The following is a 15,361-nucleotide window of genomic DNA, read 5'->3' on the forward strand; positions in this document are numbered from 1 at the left end:
GACATCCACCCCATTAATTTATTTCTGTCATTTCTGACTGGCAAAATTAAAGTAATTCAGTCCTATAAAGAAGCCTTTTTTTCTGCCATTGTTAAAATTAAGTGGCACAAATGAAAGCTACATCTGATTGATTGCCAGAATTTAGAAAAAAACCAAACAACATTTTGGCTCAAGCAGGTCTTTTAGGCAAACAGCCATGGATGAAAGTTGCATGAAAAAAAAAAAAAAAAAAAAAAAAAGAACCCACATAAGTTCATCATGTGCCAGACAACCACCAAATTTTTTAAAATTTCATAGACAATTTGAAGTGCATGGTAGATACAGAAAACAGGGTGTGATGGTTGAGGAAAACAATGAATTAAGAGCAGTAATAGAAAATTGTAAACAATTTTATCTGAATTTCATCAATTGCCTTTTGCCAACATTCACACTTTGTTATCTAGTGGAAAAGCGAATGTAGGTGAACATTTAGCTTCTTAAAAAAAGGAATTAGCTGCTTGAAAGGACAAATGTTCATGTTGAATTTTACCTGAAGAGTAACCCTCAAAACACTCCTTTGAAAACATACCAGCCTTCACTGGTGTGAATGAAGCAGGATACAAGTAAAATGGGTAGAATAAACAGGATTTGGAGAAAAATCCTAGTATACAGGGTTAAAAAAACCTTTTTTTTAGTGTAATTAATTTGACCATTCTAATACTGTTTAGACATTTCAGCAAAATACATCAAAAATAGTTGGTGATAAAGCATTGTTATAGTGAAATCTTTTTCCCATGTTTGATCCTAGTCCTAGGATGGATTTGCCTAGAAGCTGCACTGCCAGAACTATGAATAAACACGTTTTGTGGCTTTTGATCTTATATATTGCAAAATAATCTCCAGGTAGTATATAAAAAATTTTACCCCCAATATTGTTTTTTCCCCTTAGCTAGCCATCTGTGAAAAAGCTACTAGAAACCACTCCAGACCTAATGATGAGGATACAGAGGGAAAATAAGCCAAGAGCTGAGAAATAACTTCATCTCAAATGTTATAATCAAACATCTCAAGTATTACAGGACTTTTAAAAATAAGTGTTATGGGCTAAGCGTTATGTGACTCCTTGTCTTCTTACCTAGGTGGGGTTTTCAAATAGTGCTCATTCTGGGGGGGGATTTAAAAATAGAAGACTCCTTCCCCCAGTTTGTATATAATACTTGTGTTCCAACTTGGAGCCCTTCACTTGCCAAGTTCGTTGGGTGTCATCTCCCAGGGCTCATCCACAGTCTCCTGATTTACGCCTTATTATTTGTTTACAGGTTTGTCTCCTGGACTAAGGTTGGAGAGCTTTTTTAGGACAAGGGCAAACTCCTGTTCCTTTGTACATTTCCTGTGGTGCTTTATTACCTGTGGCCACTCAGACATTATTCATTGATTTAAAAAAAATTGTTAGCTAATAAGTGAAAATAAAATAAAAGAGCCAAATGAGTTAAAAGCTCAGATCAGAAATGTTAACAAAATCGTGTAGGGGGTATAGCAAACACGGGATAAAATGAACATGCTATGCTAGATCTTGTGGTGGAATAGAAGAAAATCAGTGATTGATGCTGGTGTAAAACTTGTCTTTATCAGCTGAACATTCCAGAGTAGAGGCCAGTGTTGTAGTTAAATCTGTTCCAGAGAGCTTTCCAACCAAAAAGAATCATACTGAAATTCTTTGGTCATCATGAACCATCCACAACAGAAAATATAATTTGTGAGTTGGGAATAAGGGTAGGAAACCCAAGTTTATATCCTTTTTTATAGGAAAAAAATATCCATTCTGCTGCTTATACTGCTTTCTTCTTTTATGGCTCTGGCACAGTCCTTGCCATTGTTTATTATTATTTGTTATTATTGATTGTTTTATTATCTCACCACTACATGGAGAGTGCAAGGACCATATTTTATTCACACATGTCCTTGGGGCCTAGCACAAAGTAGGCACTCAGCAAATGCTGAGTGTAGAAAGAAGGTGTTTCAATTTTCCTAGCAGCGAAAAAGATATATAAAACCAATGCTAAGACTAACACAAGAGTTGGTTTCATATGCCGGTAATTGTGGGTTTAGAAATAAGGAGCTACTTTATACATTATTTTTATAAAAGTGTGTTGTAAACCTGAGTAACTTTCAAAGTAAAAATTACAGTTATGAGGTATTAAATCTGGCAGGGACTAAAACCCTGAACTCAGTCCTTTTTTTTTTTTTTTTTTTTTTTTGTGGTACGCGGGCCTCTCACTGTTGTGGCCTCTCCCATTGCGGAGCGCAGGCTCCGGACGCGCAGGCGCAGCGGCCACGGCTCACGGGCCCAGCCGCTGTGCGGCATGTGGGATCTTCCCGGACCGGGGCATGAACCCGTGTCCCCTGCATTGGCAGGCAGATTCTCAACCACTGCGCCACCAGGGAAGCCCTGAACTCAGTCCTTTTAAGAGCATTGCCCTGCTCTTCTCCACAAGCCAGATAAAAGTGGTGAGTATAGGTTAGTAAGTAGTCTTTTAGAAATCTTATCTTGTATGTATTTTCACCAGATTGCAGACTCACCCAGCCTTCCTACTTTAGTTCCAAAGGTGGTGTCGCTGCCAGCCTGATGAGGGTAGCTAGGTTGGAGACACAGTCTCCGTGCTGTTACCTGTCTTGACGTTTTCATTCATAATGCAATACTTTGGAATTTGGTGTTTTGGAGACAATATATAATGGTGTCCAAGTTTCTTTCCTCCCCACCCCACCCTGTCATCATCTTCCCTGGCAGTGCCCTGCCCCCAATTTTATTTAATTAATGTATCTATTTATTTAATTTTTAATTAAAATTAATTTTTTTTTTTTTTTTTCCGGTACGTGGGCCTCTCACTGTTGTGGCCTCTCCCGTTGCGGAGCGCAGGCTCCGGACGCGCAGGCTCAGTGGCCATGGTTCACAGGCCCAGCCGCTCCGCGGCATGTGGGATCCTCCCGGACCGGGACACGAACCCGTGTCCCCTGCATCGGCAGCCGGACTCTCAACCACTGCGCCACCAGGGAAGCCCCTAAAAAATTTTTATATTATAGTTGGTTAACAACATTGTGTTAGTTTCAGGTGTACAGTAAAATGATTCAGTTATACATATGCATGTACCGATTCTTCTAATTCTTTTCCCATTTAGGTTATTACAGAGTATTGAGCAGAGTTCCCTGGACCATACAGTAGGTCCTTGTTGGTTATGTATTTTATAAATTTATTTTATTTTTATTTACATATTTTTGGCTGTGTTGGCTCTTCATTGCTGTGTGTGGGCTCTAGAGCACGCAGGCTTCAGTAGACACGGTGCATGGGCTCAGTAGTTGTGGCTCGTGGGCTCTAGAGCGGCAGGCTCGGTAGTTGTGGCACACGGGCTTAGTTACTCCATGGCATGTGGGATCTTCCCGGACCAGGGCTCAAACCCGTGTCCCCTTCATTGGCAGGTGGATTCCCAACCACTGCACCACCAGGGAATCCCCATATCTATTTTAGATATAGCAGTGTGTACATGGCAATCCCAAACTCCCATAGCATAGAAGATTCATCTTCACCTCCCCCTGAAAACTCTTTCCTTTCCCTTTCCCCCTTCAGGTGTCATAAATGCTTGAATTTCAAATCTTCAAAACAAATTGAAAATGTGTAACACCTTCCAAAAAGGTAAAAGAGAACATTTGAGTCTGTGGCTGGCAGTGTTGACTGCCCAAAGGCCAGTATCGTTACCTAAAATGAGGAGAGGGCTTCCCTGGTGGCGCAGTGGTTGAGAGTCTGCCTGCCGATGCAGGGGATGCGGGTTCGTGCCCCGGTCCGGGAGGATCCCACGTGCCGCGGAGCAGCTGGGCCCGTGAGCCATGGCCGCTGAGCCTGCGCGTCCAGAGCCTGTGCTCCGCAACGGGAGAGGCCACAGCAGTGTGAGGCCCACATACTGAAAAAAAAATAATAATAATAATAAAATAAAATGAGGAGAATCCAAAAGGAGCACGGTGTTTGGTTCAGGACCTTGGCCCTTAGTTCTTCAGGGTAATGTGATATTATTTTCAGACTTTATAAGAATATTTTTCACTTGGAGAAAGGCCATTGAGAGAAAAATATAAAATTCTAAAGTCTTAGAATTAATTAATATGGCAGTAGTTATGGAGGATTAATGTACAGAGGTTGCAGTTAAGTTGATCTGTTCAAATGCTACTGGTTATTTGTAGGTACCAAGGATTTATATGCTAATATTCCCTGGAAGAACATTCTGTAAAGTCACCAATCTCTGCAATTCGGATGCCCACCTCCATCTAGACTAGACTAATGGTGATCCTATGAGTTTAATATCCAATCTTAGAAGCTGTATTTTTTTGTTTAAGATTTCAGTAAGAATAGGAGCTGTGTTTTCCATTTACGGTTTTGCTATTTTGAAATTGATGTGGAAAGTCTGAGCAGAATTAAGAACTACTTAAGACAGGATCTTTTAACATCTTGCTTTAAGTCATTTTCTTAGAACTTGTTGAGGAAATTCTCTATTTCTCTAGTAGACTGCTATTCTTTTTCTGAGCTGGTGGCTATTTCTTGGGATCTGATTCCCAAACATCTGTTCTGTCACTAGAGTCAAGCGAAGTCAGTCATCTGCATATTTGATTTACACTGTGTTAAACCTTGTGATTGAAAGGATTTTTATTAATCGTGTAGAGGTAATAAATTGCAGAGAGCTTTAGAGAGTTCTTTGTAACAGTGAAATAGCAAGCATTGGCCTTTATAGCGGCGGAATGGATTCTGAGCTCATTGGCAGGCTTGGGTTGTGGGTCATTGCGGAACGGCCATGTTTCCGTGGCCTGTGGCCGGGAGTAAGTGTAGTGGGGCCATTAAAAGAGGCCTGTGGTTGAGTTTTGACTTAGCGCTGCTTTACAATGCCAGACAGACTGAATTCATGGGAAACTTTAGTTTGACTGAGACCAGCTGCAATGAAAGTGAAATATATGCACATGATGGAGGCTTCCCCCTCCATGGGAGAAACGGATGGAGAGGAGGAGAGAGCACAGAGCACCGGCTAAACTGACATATGCCTTAGACCAGTGGGTATCAGTCTGGGACCATTTTCAGGCCCCAGGGGACACTTGGCAGGGTCTGGAGACATTTTTGATTGTCATAACTGGGAGGGGGGGTAGTTTCTGCTGGCGTCTAGTGCATAGAGGCCCGGGATGCTGCTGGGTATCCTACAATGCATAGAACAGTGCCCACAACAAAGGAATTCTCTGTCCCTAAATGTCAATAGTGCTGGCGTTGAGAAACCCTGACTTAGACCCGCTCCTTTTTGTAATTTCCAAGGTGATAAACCAGGCTGTCTTGGTGGAAGGTGAGCAGATAGGCTGCAGGTGGAAGTGGGAAGAGCAGGAAACGGAGAGAGATGGGTAAGAGAAGTGGCAGCGTTGTTGGAAACTGTTTGGGCCATATCTCGTTTGTCTGCAAATGGACATTTCGGATTCTGTCTTTTTACCTGTTTGGAAAGGCTGAAAAGGACGCGGGCCACCGTACTGTGGCCTTTGTGTTAGAGGTAATCCGAGTGTTCCTTTCCTTTTCTTCAAAGAACCTGTATGAGTTTTCTAGGGCTGCTGTAACACATGACCGCAAGCTTGGGGACTTAAGACAACACAGATTTATTATCTCCTGGTTCTATAGGTCAGACATCCAACCCAGGTCTCACGAGGCTGAAATCAAGGCGGCAGCAGGGCTCCAGGGATAATCCGCATCCTTGCTTTTTCTAGTTCCTAGAGGCGCTTGGGGCCCCTCTCTCCCTTCTCAAAGCCAGCAACAGTGCTTCTGCCTGTCCTTTGCCCCTGCAGTCACCTCTCCCTTGACTCACTCCTGCCAGCCTTTTCTACTCTTAAGGACCCTTTGGTTACACTGGGCCCCCCTGTATAATTCAGGAGACCCTCCTCATCTCAAGGTTCTTAATTGAATAACTTCCGTGAAATCCCTTTTTCCGTGGAAGGTAACATTCACAGGTTATAGGGGTTGGGATGGGGACATCTTTGGGGTTGGGGGGTGCATTATTTTGCCTACATAGAACCCAGAGCATCTACCAGTGCCACTTTTGCTGACTAGAGCTAGATACTGAGAAAGAAGGTTTATAAAAATGGTTTGAGGGCTTCCCTGGAGGCGCAGTGGTTGAGAATCCGCCTGCCGATGCAGGAGACACGGGTTCGTGCCCCGGTCCGGGAAGATCCCACATGCCGTGGAGCGTCTGGGCCCGTGAGCCATGGCCGCTGAGCCTGCGCGTCCGCAGCCTGTGCTCCGCAATGGGAGAGGCCACAACAGTGAGAGGCCCGCATACCGCAAAAAAATTAAAAAAAAAAAAAAAGGTTTGAAATAATCCTCTTTTCAGTGGTATAATTTCAGTGTTTTAGAAGCAATTTTTCTTTCATTTGGTGTGGTGTGACTACACTCCACTAGAAGGCATTTGGAGAATGTTGAAAGTAATTATTTAAAGTGGCAAAGATACATTCCAATAGAAGAGAAATCAAGAGGGAAACAGGTAGCAGAGGAAACTCCAGACAAAGGGTTTGAAAACTTGAATGTGCAGCTAATACTTGGGGGTAAGGGGAGGACTTGTTGAAAATTCAGATTCGTGGGCCCTAAGAGCCTGGCTAAGTGGGTTAGGTGTGGGGCCCCAGGGGCTGTAGTTTTAATGTGCACTCTCCTGTGATACACTTAACATAAAAGGTTCTTGGATCACACTTTGAGAAACAAAGTGTAAATAACTTTTAAAACAAGTATATATCTTAATAATTTAGTGTAAGATGAAACTATTGCATAGTACTGATATTGGATAAATAAATAAATATGTTAAGTATATGAAATTCTTGACATTATTGTCATTTCAGTTACCTTTGTGGGAATGAGATTTGTTTCTGGCATATTTGAATCCTTATTGTATCAAGCCATATTTATATTCAAAGTATACAGTGATTTTGACCCTTGATTGTTCTTGTTAAGACTGTCATCTTCTCTGTGTGATTAATTGTTATGTTGATAAAAATATGATTTTGGCTTACTAATGTTCAAGAACTAATGACTCGGGAATTCACTGACTCCATCCTATATGTAATAGTTGTATATCTATCCTATATATAATAGTTTGCATCAGCTCATCCCAAGCTCCCAATCCTCCCCTCCCCCTCCCCACCCCCTTGGCAACCACAGTCTGTTCTCTATGCCTGTGAGTCTGTTTCTGTTTTGTAGATATGTTCATTTGTGTTATATATTAGACTCCACATATCAGTGATATCATAGGGTATTTGTCTTTCTCTTTCTGACTTGCTTAGCGTGATAATCTCTAGGTCCATCCATGTTGCTGCAAATGGCATTATTTCGTTCTCTTTTATGGTTAAGTAGTATTTCATTGGATATATGTATATCACACCTTTAGCCATTCATCTGTTGATGGACATTTAGGTTGTTTCCATGTCTTGGCTATTGAAAATAGTGCTGCTATAAATATAGGGGCGCATGTAACATTTATGAAATTCTTCACAGAATAGTTGCTCAATAAATGCTAACTCTAGAAACAAATTGATTAGAAGCTTTTTCTGGGACTTTCATTTTAGGAGTAGAAACTTAAGAGTTCAGAATTCCTATCCATCCAGTCCTTAAGGCCTACCTTTGCTATGGCGTCTTCCCTGATACCTCTCCTACATAAAATGATTTCCTTTCTGTAGTCCCATGGCTCTCCTCTTATTCTCTCACTTTATTGCAAAGAGGTTGTACCATTTGCGTATATACTCTCTTCCCAGATGGAGACTAATCTTCCCAAGGGCATGAGCCATCGTATCAAATACTTTATACTCCAGACAAGCACCTGGCAGAATTTCTTTCCAAAGCACATATTTAACGCCTATGTTGGTGAATTGACTACGATTTAGACAATTTATGGCATCACCTTACAATTTGTCAGGTATTGTCTCTCACTTGTTTAGAAATTGAAAACTTGGCGATGACTGTTGTAAAATCAAATTTGAGAATAGTATTTACTAAGCTTTGCATGTGAATGATGTCACAATCTCAAAAATTAGCTAGAGTAAGTCTATTTTAATGAGGATGGTTCGTTATCTAGATGACATATTCCACATGTAACATCCAAATGAACTATAACATTGAGCTGTTGGCATGTGATTGTGGTGAGCAGTTATTATACATTACTTGGTAAAATTCATATTCATATCTTGTCAGTTTATAGTGAGCCAGAGATTGAAAATAACATTTGTTTCTGTTTTAGAAACTGCTTTAAAAAATATCTCAAATCACTTTATTTTCTTTAGTTTGACTGCTAGTAGTGTTTTTAATATGTGGCCTTTCAAGAAGTAATGAAATTGCATCAATGCAACTTGGCAGTGCATAACAGGACATGCTTCTAGGATTATTTTTAATGATTAAAAGTCAAGTTGAATTTTTTTTTTAAAGACCCAAAATACAGATGAGCCAAGTAAACCCAGAAAGAAATATGTGAATGAAATGTTGGTTCTTGGCCCTTTGCGTATTTTCCACATCTATTTTCTCCAGATCCCTTCTTTCTTACCCATTCACAACAAAAGGGGAAAGGGTGGTGGGAATCTCAGAGTATGTTCTATTGGTGTATTTTTTTGCATTCCCCTTTCTCTTCACTGATAGTTTGAAGAGTATTGTAGTTGTCCATGGTTTGAGGGGGTACAGCCATTAGATCTGTGTTTTCTAGAGGCAGCTTTTGTGGCAGTCTGGAAAGTTGACTGGAGGACCATGAGAGCGGTTGGAAATCTTGGTGGGTGGGCAGGAGGGGTGGGTGAGAGCAGAGGCAGCGATGCTGGAGGGGACAGAAAGGGAAAGATTCAAGCAGTGTAACCGGGAGTAGAATGGTTAGAATTTGGTACAGCTCACTTGAGGAATAAGGGGGAAGCCAGAGGTGTGGGTGCTGGTTGTTTCTAGTTGGGGCAACTCAGTGATGTCGGGGTACTAGGAATAGGCTTAATGGATCCATAAAAGTGATGGGCCCCCAGACTCTCTCCTGTCACCCAACATTGCTTGCCTGCTTTCCTTGATGACCCTTTAGCGTACCTCTTCGTGGTTGGGAACCATGGCTAATGGCTTCTTCAGCTTCCCTTGGGTGGTCTGGGGTATTGGGTGCTTAGAAGCGAGAACAGGTAGATGTGGGCACCACTGATGTAAATGTGGAGGTGAAAGAGCAGTGTTAATCTAGAGCTGTCCTAGTGTCCAGTATGAAAGGCAGGATAAAAGCGTTTGCCAAACTAAGAATACTCACTTCAGATTCCAATGGAAGAAGTTTGGTATTTACCAGGTATGAACATTAGCCCTTCACTAAGTAATGCCTGATTCAGAGAACTTTCTTTTGTGGTACAGCACACTGAAGGGGTTCTGCGAAGATAGATAAAAAGAGAACGGTGCTTCCTAAACTATAATTACTTAAATGTTGCCAGAAGCAAATATTTTAAATATACGAAAATGGCAACATCAGGAAATATGACTAAGAAGTCAAGATGGTGACACACCCTTTTGCCCGCACCTTTGTAGCTGTTGAAAATTTCCACCAAGAATGATATATGCAAAGAAGGTTAATGTCAGGCTGTGAAGTTTCAGAGGGAGGCCAACATTTTCATGACCTTTAATTTTACAGAATTAAAATCTAGTGATGGAGCTTACAAATGGGAATCCAGTATTTAAGTCAGGTAATCTGTCATCGTAATTAGATAAGAGCAGTGACGGTGGCTTTCCTTTCTTAACTTCTGTACCGAAATTTGGCATGGCAACGAAACAAAACAAAACAAGAAAACAAGTCTGCTCCTAACCACGTTGCTTGCAAATACACAAGCCTGGAACTTATTTGGTTTGTCTGAGAGAAAGAGGAGTTTGGGAGGAGAATGAAATATCTCATGAGTGGGACATAGTATTGAAGGACTTTTGTTCTTATCACTTGATATTAGATTGTGTCATTTTATACAAAGTTATGTAGCATAATTTTAAAGAGTAACTACAGTGCCAAGAGAATGAGCTGGATTCTTCTGTATCGTGTAGTCTTTGATCCACAGACTTTTTAATATTAAAATGAATATTTTAATATTCATTAAAAAGCTCCATGGCAGCTTGTGGCATTCATATTGAAAACAGAGATGTCCAGCAAACTTCAGTAAGGCGTGGGACTACCGGGTAAGGTGTCACTAAGAATGGCTGAGCATTTAGAAAGCTCAAGACACAATCAGTGGTTTTCTAGGTTGTACCCCAAATCCATCCTTTTTAATTTAATTTTATTATTATTATTTTTTTGCTAAGAGTTAATATATGTCTTACTGTCTTCTAAAATCAATTCCCATTAGGATGAAACGTCACAGATAAGCTGGCATGGAGCTTCTCAGTGAATGCCATTGTTTGTATTGTACTATGGACTATTATTCTCTTTCAGCATATCTAAAACTTCTGGTTGAATGACACTGCTAATTTGTTTAATTGTGGGACTGAAGAGAAATATGTTTAAAAATAAAATTGACATAAAAATACATCCTTATGTTCTTCAGCGTTCATCCAAGTGAAGAAAAAACAGGAGCAAACATAATATTTTGTGTTCAGCGATGTGGGAAGTGTTGTAGGAGATTCTCCAGAAGGTCTCGAGAACACTCACCAGCTCCTAATAGTTGTCCAAGATGAGACTCACACAAATGAGGCCACGTCACCCACAGTCAGCGCGTGCACAGGAGACCCATACTGATAGGGGCCCCGCCAGAGGTGCTTTGAGGAAAGGAAGAGCTGGACTAGTTCTGGGAGGAGGCATGTCTTGAGCTGGGCCTTGGAAAATGATCAAGACTAACCTAGAAAGGTATTCAGTATGTTCTGAATGATTCTGGGTTAGCAGAAGAAAGGCCACTGATGTGAGAGAGATAATGGGCAGAGACGTATAGTGACCCGAGGGAACTAAGGGTTTGGAAAGCATTTGAGAAGGATAATCCCACCTCCCTTGCCTTGGCTGCCTTAGAGATGACAGGCATTTCATTGCCCGTGTTTAATAAATGTGCTTTCAGAGGAGTGGAGAGGGAATAGGAGCTGAGGGTGTCTTGGGTTTTGTTTACAGGACGTCATTACCAGTGCTCCATCCTCATGACCTTTTTTTTGTTTTTGTTTTTTTTTGCGGTCCGCGGGCCTCTCACTGTCGTGGCCTCTCCCGTTGCGGAGCACAGGCTCCGGACGCGCAGGCGCAGCGGCCATGGCTCACGGGCCCAGCCGCTCCGCGGCACGTGGGATCCTCCCGGACCGGGGCACGAACCCGTGTCCTCTGCATCGGCAGGTGGGCTCTCAACCACTGCACCACCAGGGAAGCCCCTCATGACCTTTTAAGCATCAAAAGATTGGACTTGACATCATCTTGCATATGTGGCTTTTGAGTGAGACTTCATTTTCCACGGATGATCATTCTGCTTTGGGAGGCAAAAGGATCTTGCTGCTTTGTACATTTATCAGGTGGGCTCTGAGCCGATTCATCGAGCACCTCTTCGCTTTGCAACAGGAAACGGATGAGAGTACTGCATGATTTGGGGGATAACTGCCAGAGGAAGAATCTGGATTGCTGAAGTTCAGTAAACGGTTAATTGGCAATGAGGCAGCACAGCGAGGACTTGAGAGACAGACCCTTTGGTGTCAGACAGAAGTTGAAGGCCTGAATCTGTCACTTAGTTGTTTAGCCCTTCGAATACGTTATTTAGCCCCATTCAACTTCATTTCTTCGTTTATTAAAAAATAGGAAAGTGTCAGCCATCTAGGATGGTTGTAAGGCTTAAAGAGATAATTTGAAAGCTAAACACTGAAATATTAGCTATTATTATTATTACATGTGTACATTGACACCCAAAGATAACCAGTGTTGTATAGTAGTTCTTTTTAGTTGTTAAAGAGATAATGGTTTGTCACTACATAGTTACTTCCTTAAATGATTTCATGAAACAGGCCTTTCTGAATCCCTTTCACGGTACTTAAAAAGTTCATTGTCTTCAGTTAAGACAAATCCTTCCTAAATTATTAAGGCCTAGGTTGGAAGAATGTGTTTGCCAAAGAAGTCTAAAATGTACACCTTTCACAGATTCCTCCCTGGGAGAATCCGAGTAACCAAATCTTTTCTTCACTGCTAATCCTGTCCTACTTATCCCTTCATGGTTTCTGTAATGGCCATGGCCAGCCTGGGTTAACAGGCCTTGTTTAGGCTCACAGAAGCCAAGGGCGGGAAGGAAACGAAAGTTCTGTGCTTTTCTTCTGGGAGGGATCTGCAGAGCTTAGACGGTCACCGTAGTCAGCAGGTCTCACTTTGAGAACCTCCAAGGCCTTTTTGGGTGGGCAAGAGGGAGGACACCTACCAGGTCAAAACTATTTTTATAATAGTACTGGGTATTCATTTCTGTTCTCTCACAAGTGTATGGTGGGGCTTTTCAGACACTGCATGTTGTGTGATGCTGTTGTATAATGAACATTGGTCGAAAATCTGCGTTCAGTCAGTGGTCACTTCCAGTGACCAGTGCTTGGTGTTACAGAATCATGCATGGGGAAAGATCCATCCAGAATGCAAGTCAAACCAATGAATTTTAATAGAACAGAGCACAAAGAGTTCATTGATAAGTTTCAGATTTCACATTGCTACCACCCTTTAAGAAACTAGCCCTTGTCGAGTTTTGGTGTAGCATGAAAGAAGAATTTCCACCATTAGCTGAAAATGAAGCCCAGATTTTCTCCCTGTGTTGCAGCCAAACAACATATCACAGCAAATTGAATTCAGAGGCACATTTGAGAATTTAACTGTTTTCTGTTAAGTCAGACATTAAAGAGATGTGCAGAAACGTAAATCAGCGCTACTCTTCTCATTAACTTTTTGTTTTGAAAAAAGTATGGTTATTTTGCTATTTTATGTAACATGCAATGGCTGTATCGTTACTTAAGCTAAATGAATTAATACATATTTTAAAATTCAGTTTTCATTTCTACTATAACTATCATTAAATGCAATCTGTGTAATTGAAAGGGCTTTGGGGTCCTCAGTGCATTTTAGGGGTGTAAAGGGGACTTTGGGACTAAAAACTTAGAGAACCACTGGCCTAGTGTATTGTCACCCGGGTGTTTACTGGTCAGTGCATGTCTACTGATTGCTTATTTCTTCTGGAAAAAAAGGTATTCTGTGTTCAAATGTATTTTGAGCCAAGATGCATGCTTTCTCCCCTCTTAGAGATTTACCATACATATTAATATACCAAAGTCCCTCAAAGGTGTTTCCCAAATTTATTCCAACCTTTTAGTCTCCTTTTTATTTTTAGAGTAACGTAATGTTCCACAATGGAATCTATCAGCCCATTAAACCACACTGGCTAAAATATGATATGTGTTAACCCTCTCCCCGTTTTTCAAAAATAAAAAGCAATTCTTATCAGGTACTTTCCTTGAAATTCATACTTTATTTAGAGGAAGGTCCATGGAAATTTACCACCTCATCTGATTGCCTCTCTTTTCCTCTCTTTTTAAAAAGAAAACTACTCATACTTTGTTGTATTGTACTATTTTGCTTATAATCTTTGAAGCTGTTTTTAACTTGTTTCCAAACTCATATGTTTTTAAACTCTATTTTAAACATTTTTTCTGTGTTAATTAGGACACATCTGTTCCTTGTGTCCTAAGACAAAGTAATCTCATCCCCACACAAATTGTCCAAATTGCACGTTAAGTCCCAGCAGCCTAGCTGTGGAGCTATTACTACTGTTTGGTATTTTTAAATGGCAAAAGATACCTTTGGTGATGCATCACATGCCTTTATAAAACATAGTCGGTTTTTGTAACAGAAAGATTTGTAAATGGCAGTGGGTTTTGTATTTTTTTTTTAATGACTTTTCCTTTCCAGTTCTTTGGCTTCCATTGGTTTTGGGCACAATCCTAACAGTTAACACAAAAGAAAAATATTCCACAGTGTGGATGGGGAACATGTTGCTGGCTGCTACTTGATGGGCGTTTCCCTCCTAAAAAATAAGAATGATGGATTAACCAGCAACAGCCCTTTCTGACGACAGTGCCATTCTAAATTTGTATTGAGGCAGACGTGCAGAGACCATTTCTTTCTCTTTCTGTATTTCACATGTCTGTGTCAGGGAAAGAATGGAAAAGTCTTAATTTGTTAGAATAATTAAAGGGACAACAGCCTTTGTATTTTATACAGTTCAAGAGCTTTTGGTTTTTTTTTATATTCCAGTTTTGCCAGTTCCTACTTAAAAACTTAATATTGTTGGCATCCTTAGTGACTTTCTGCTGTGAACTGAAAACTGATTTTTCCCTTATTATTTAAAAAATTCAAGCAGAATTTACTGTGACTGTCTTATTCAGTATTTTTTCCCTACCACTTAGTAGTTTGAGGGAGAACTCTTTACATGTGCAAAAGAACCACATTCAGTCTATAGGAGTATATTAGAGCGTCAGCAAACTGTGCTGGAAATTCTTTGATAATTAAATCAGCCAGGTTAACCAGACTGAGATTACTCTTCACACAGCAAGAGGCTGCTTTTCCATCTTCTTTGACTGTTGAGTATAGATTGTAGTGTATTTGGGATATCAAAAATTGAAGAATTGTAAAGCTATGTGGCAGCTTAAGAAATGTGGTAAAAATGCATATGGGCCATTGATTGTATGAACTATGTTGTGTTAGCACGTTTTGCAGTAGAAAGTCAAATTTCAGGTATGCACATTCAAAGTAGGAGAATAGGTTATTCTAGAAGCATCTTAAACAAATTTTTTTTAATACATCTTTATTGGAGTATAATTGCTTTACAATGGTGTGTTAGTTTCTCCTTTATAACAAAGTGAACCAGCTATACATATATCCCCATAACTCTTCCCTCTTGCGTCTCCCTCCCACCCTCCCTATCCCACCCCTCTGGGTGGTCACAAAGCACCGAGCTGATCTCCCTGTGCTGTGCGGCTGCTTCCCAGTAGCTATCTGTTTTACTCTAGACGGGTCTTGACATGCGGTCATTAATAGCTGAAGCTGTGGAGTCAGATGATCTGAGTTTGTTTCTTACCTCCATCCCATATGTGTGGTGTTGGGCAAGTGATGTAACTTCTCTGTGACTCAGTTTCTCCAACTGTAAAAAGTCATCTAAAATTTCTAGACAGTGCCTTGCACATTGTAACTGTCTTAGTTATCTATTGCTAGGTAACAAATTGCCCTACAACTTGGTGACTTAAAACAGCAGATACTTACGATCTCACCTTTCCATGAGTAAGAGTCAGGGCACCTCTTAGATGGGTGTCTCTGGCTCAAGGCCTTGAGTGAGGTTACGGTCAAGCCGTTAGCCCAGGCTACAGTCTCATCTG

At 40.9% G+C, this 15,361-nt stretch overlaps 1 protein-coding gene across 3 annotated transcripts in view; it reads left to right on the plus strand.

The window, feature by feature from the left end:
* The window catches only part of ATXN1 (ataxin 1), a 402,319-nt gene that overhangs the window by 81,268 nt on the left and 305,690 nt on the right, over positions 1-15,361 (plus strand). The gene's annotated exons all lie outside the window — the stretch shown is intronic.

The sequence above is a fragment of the Kogia breviceps genome, chromosome 10, assembly GCF_026419965.1.
Source record: "Kogia breviceps isolate mKogBre1 chromosome 10, mKogBre1 haplotype 1, whole genome shotgun sequence".
In the NCBI taxonomy this organism is placed as follows: Eukaryota; Metazoa; Chordata; class Mammalia; order Artiodactyla; family Physeteridae; genus Kogia; species Kogia breviceps.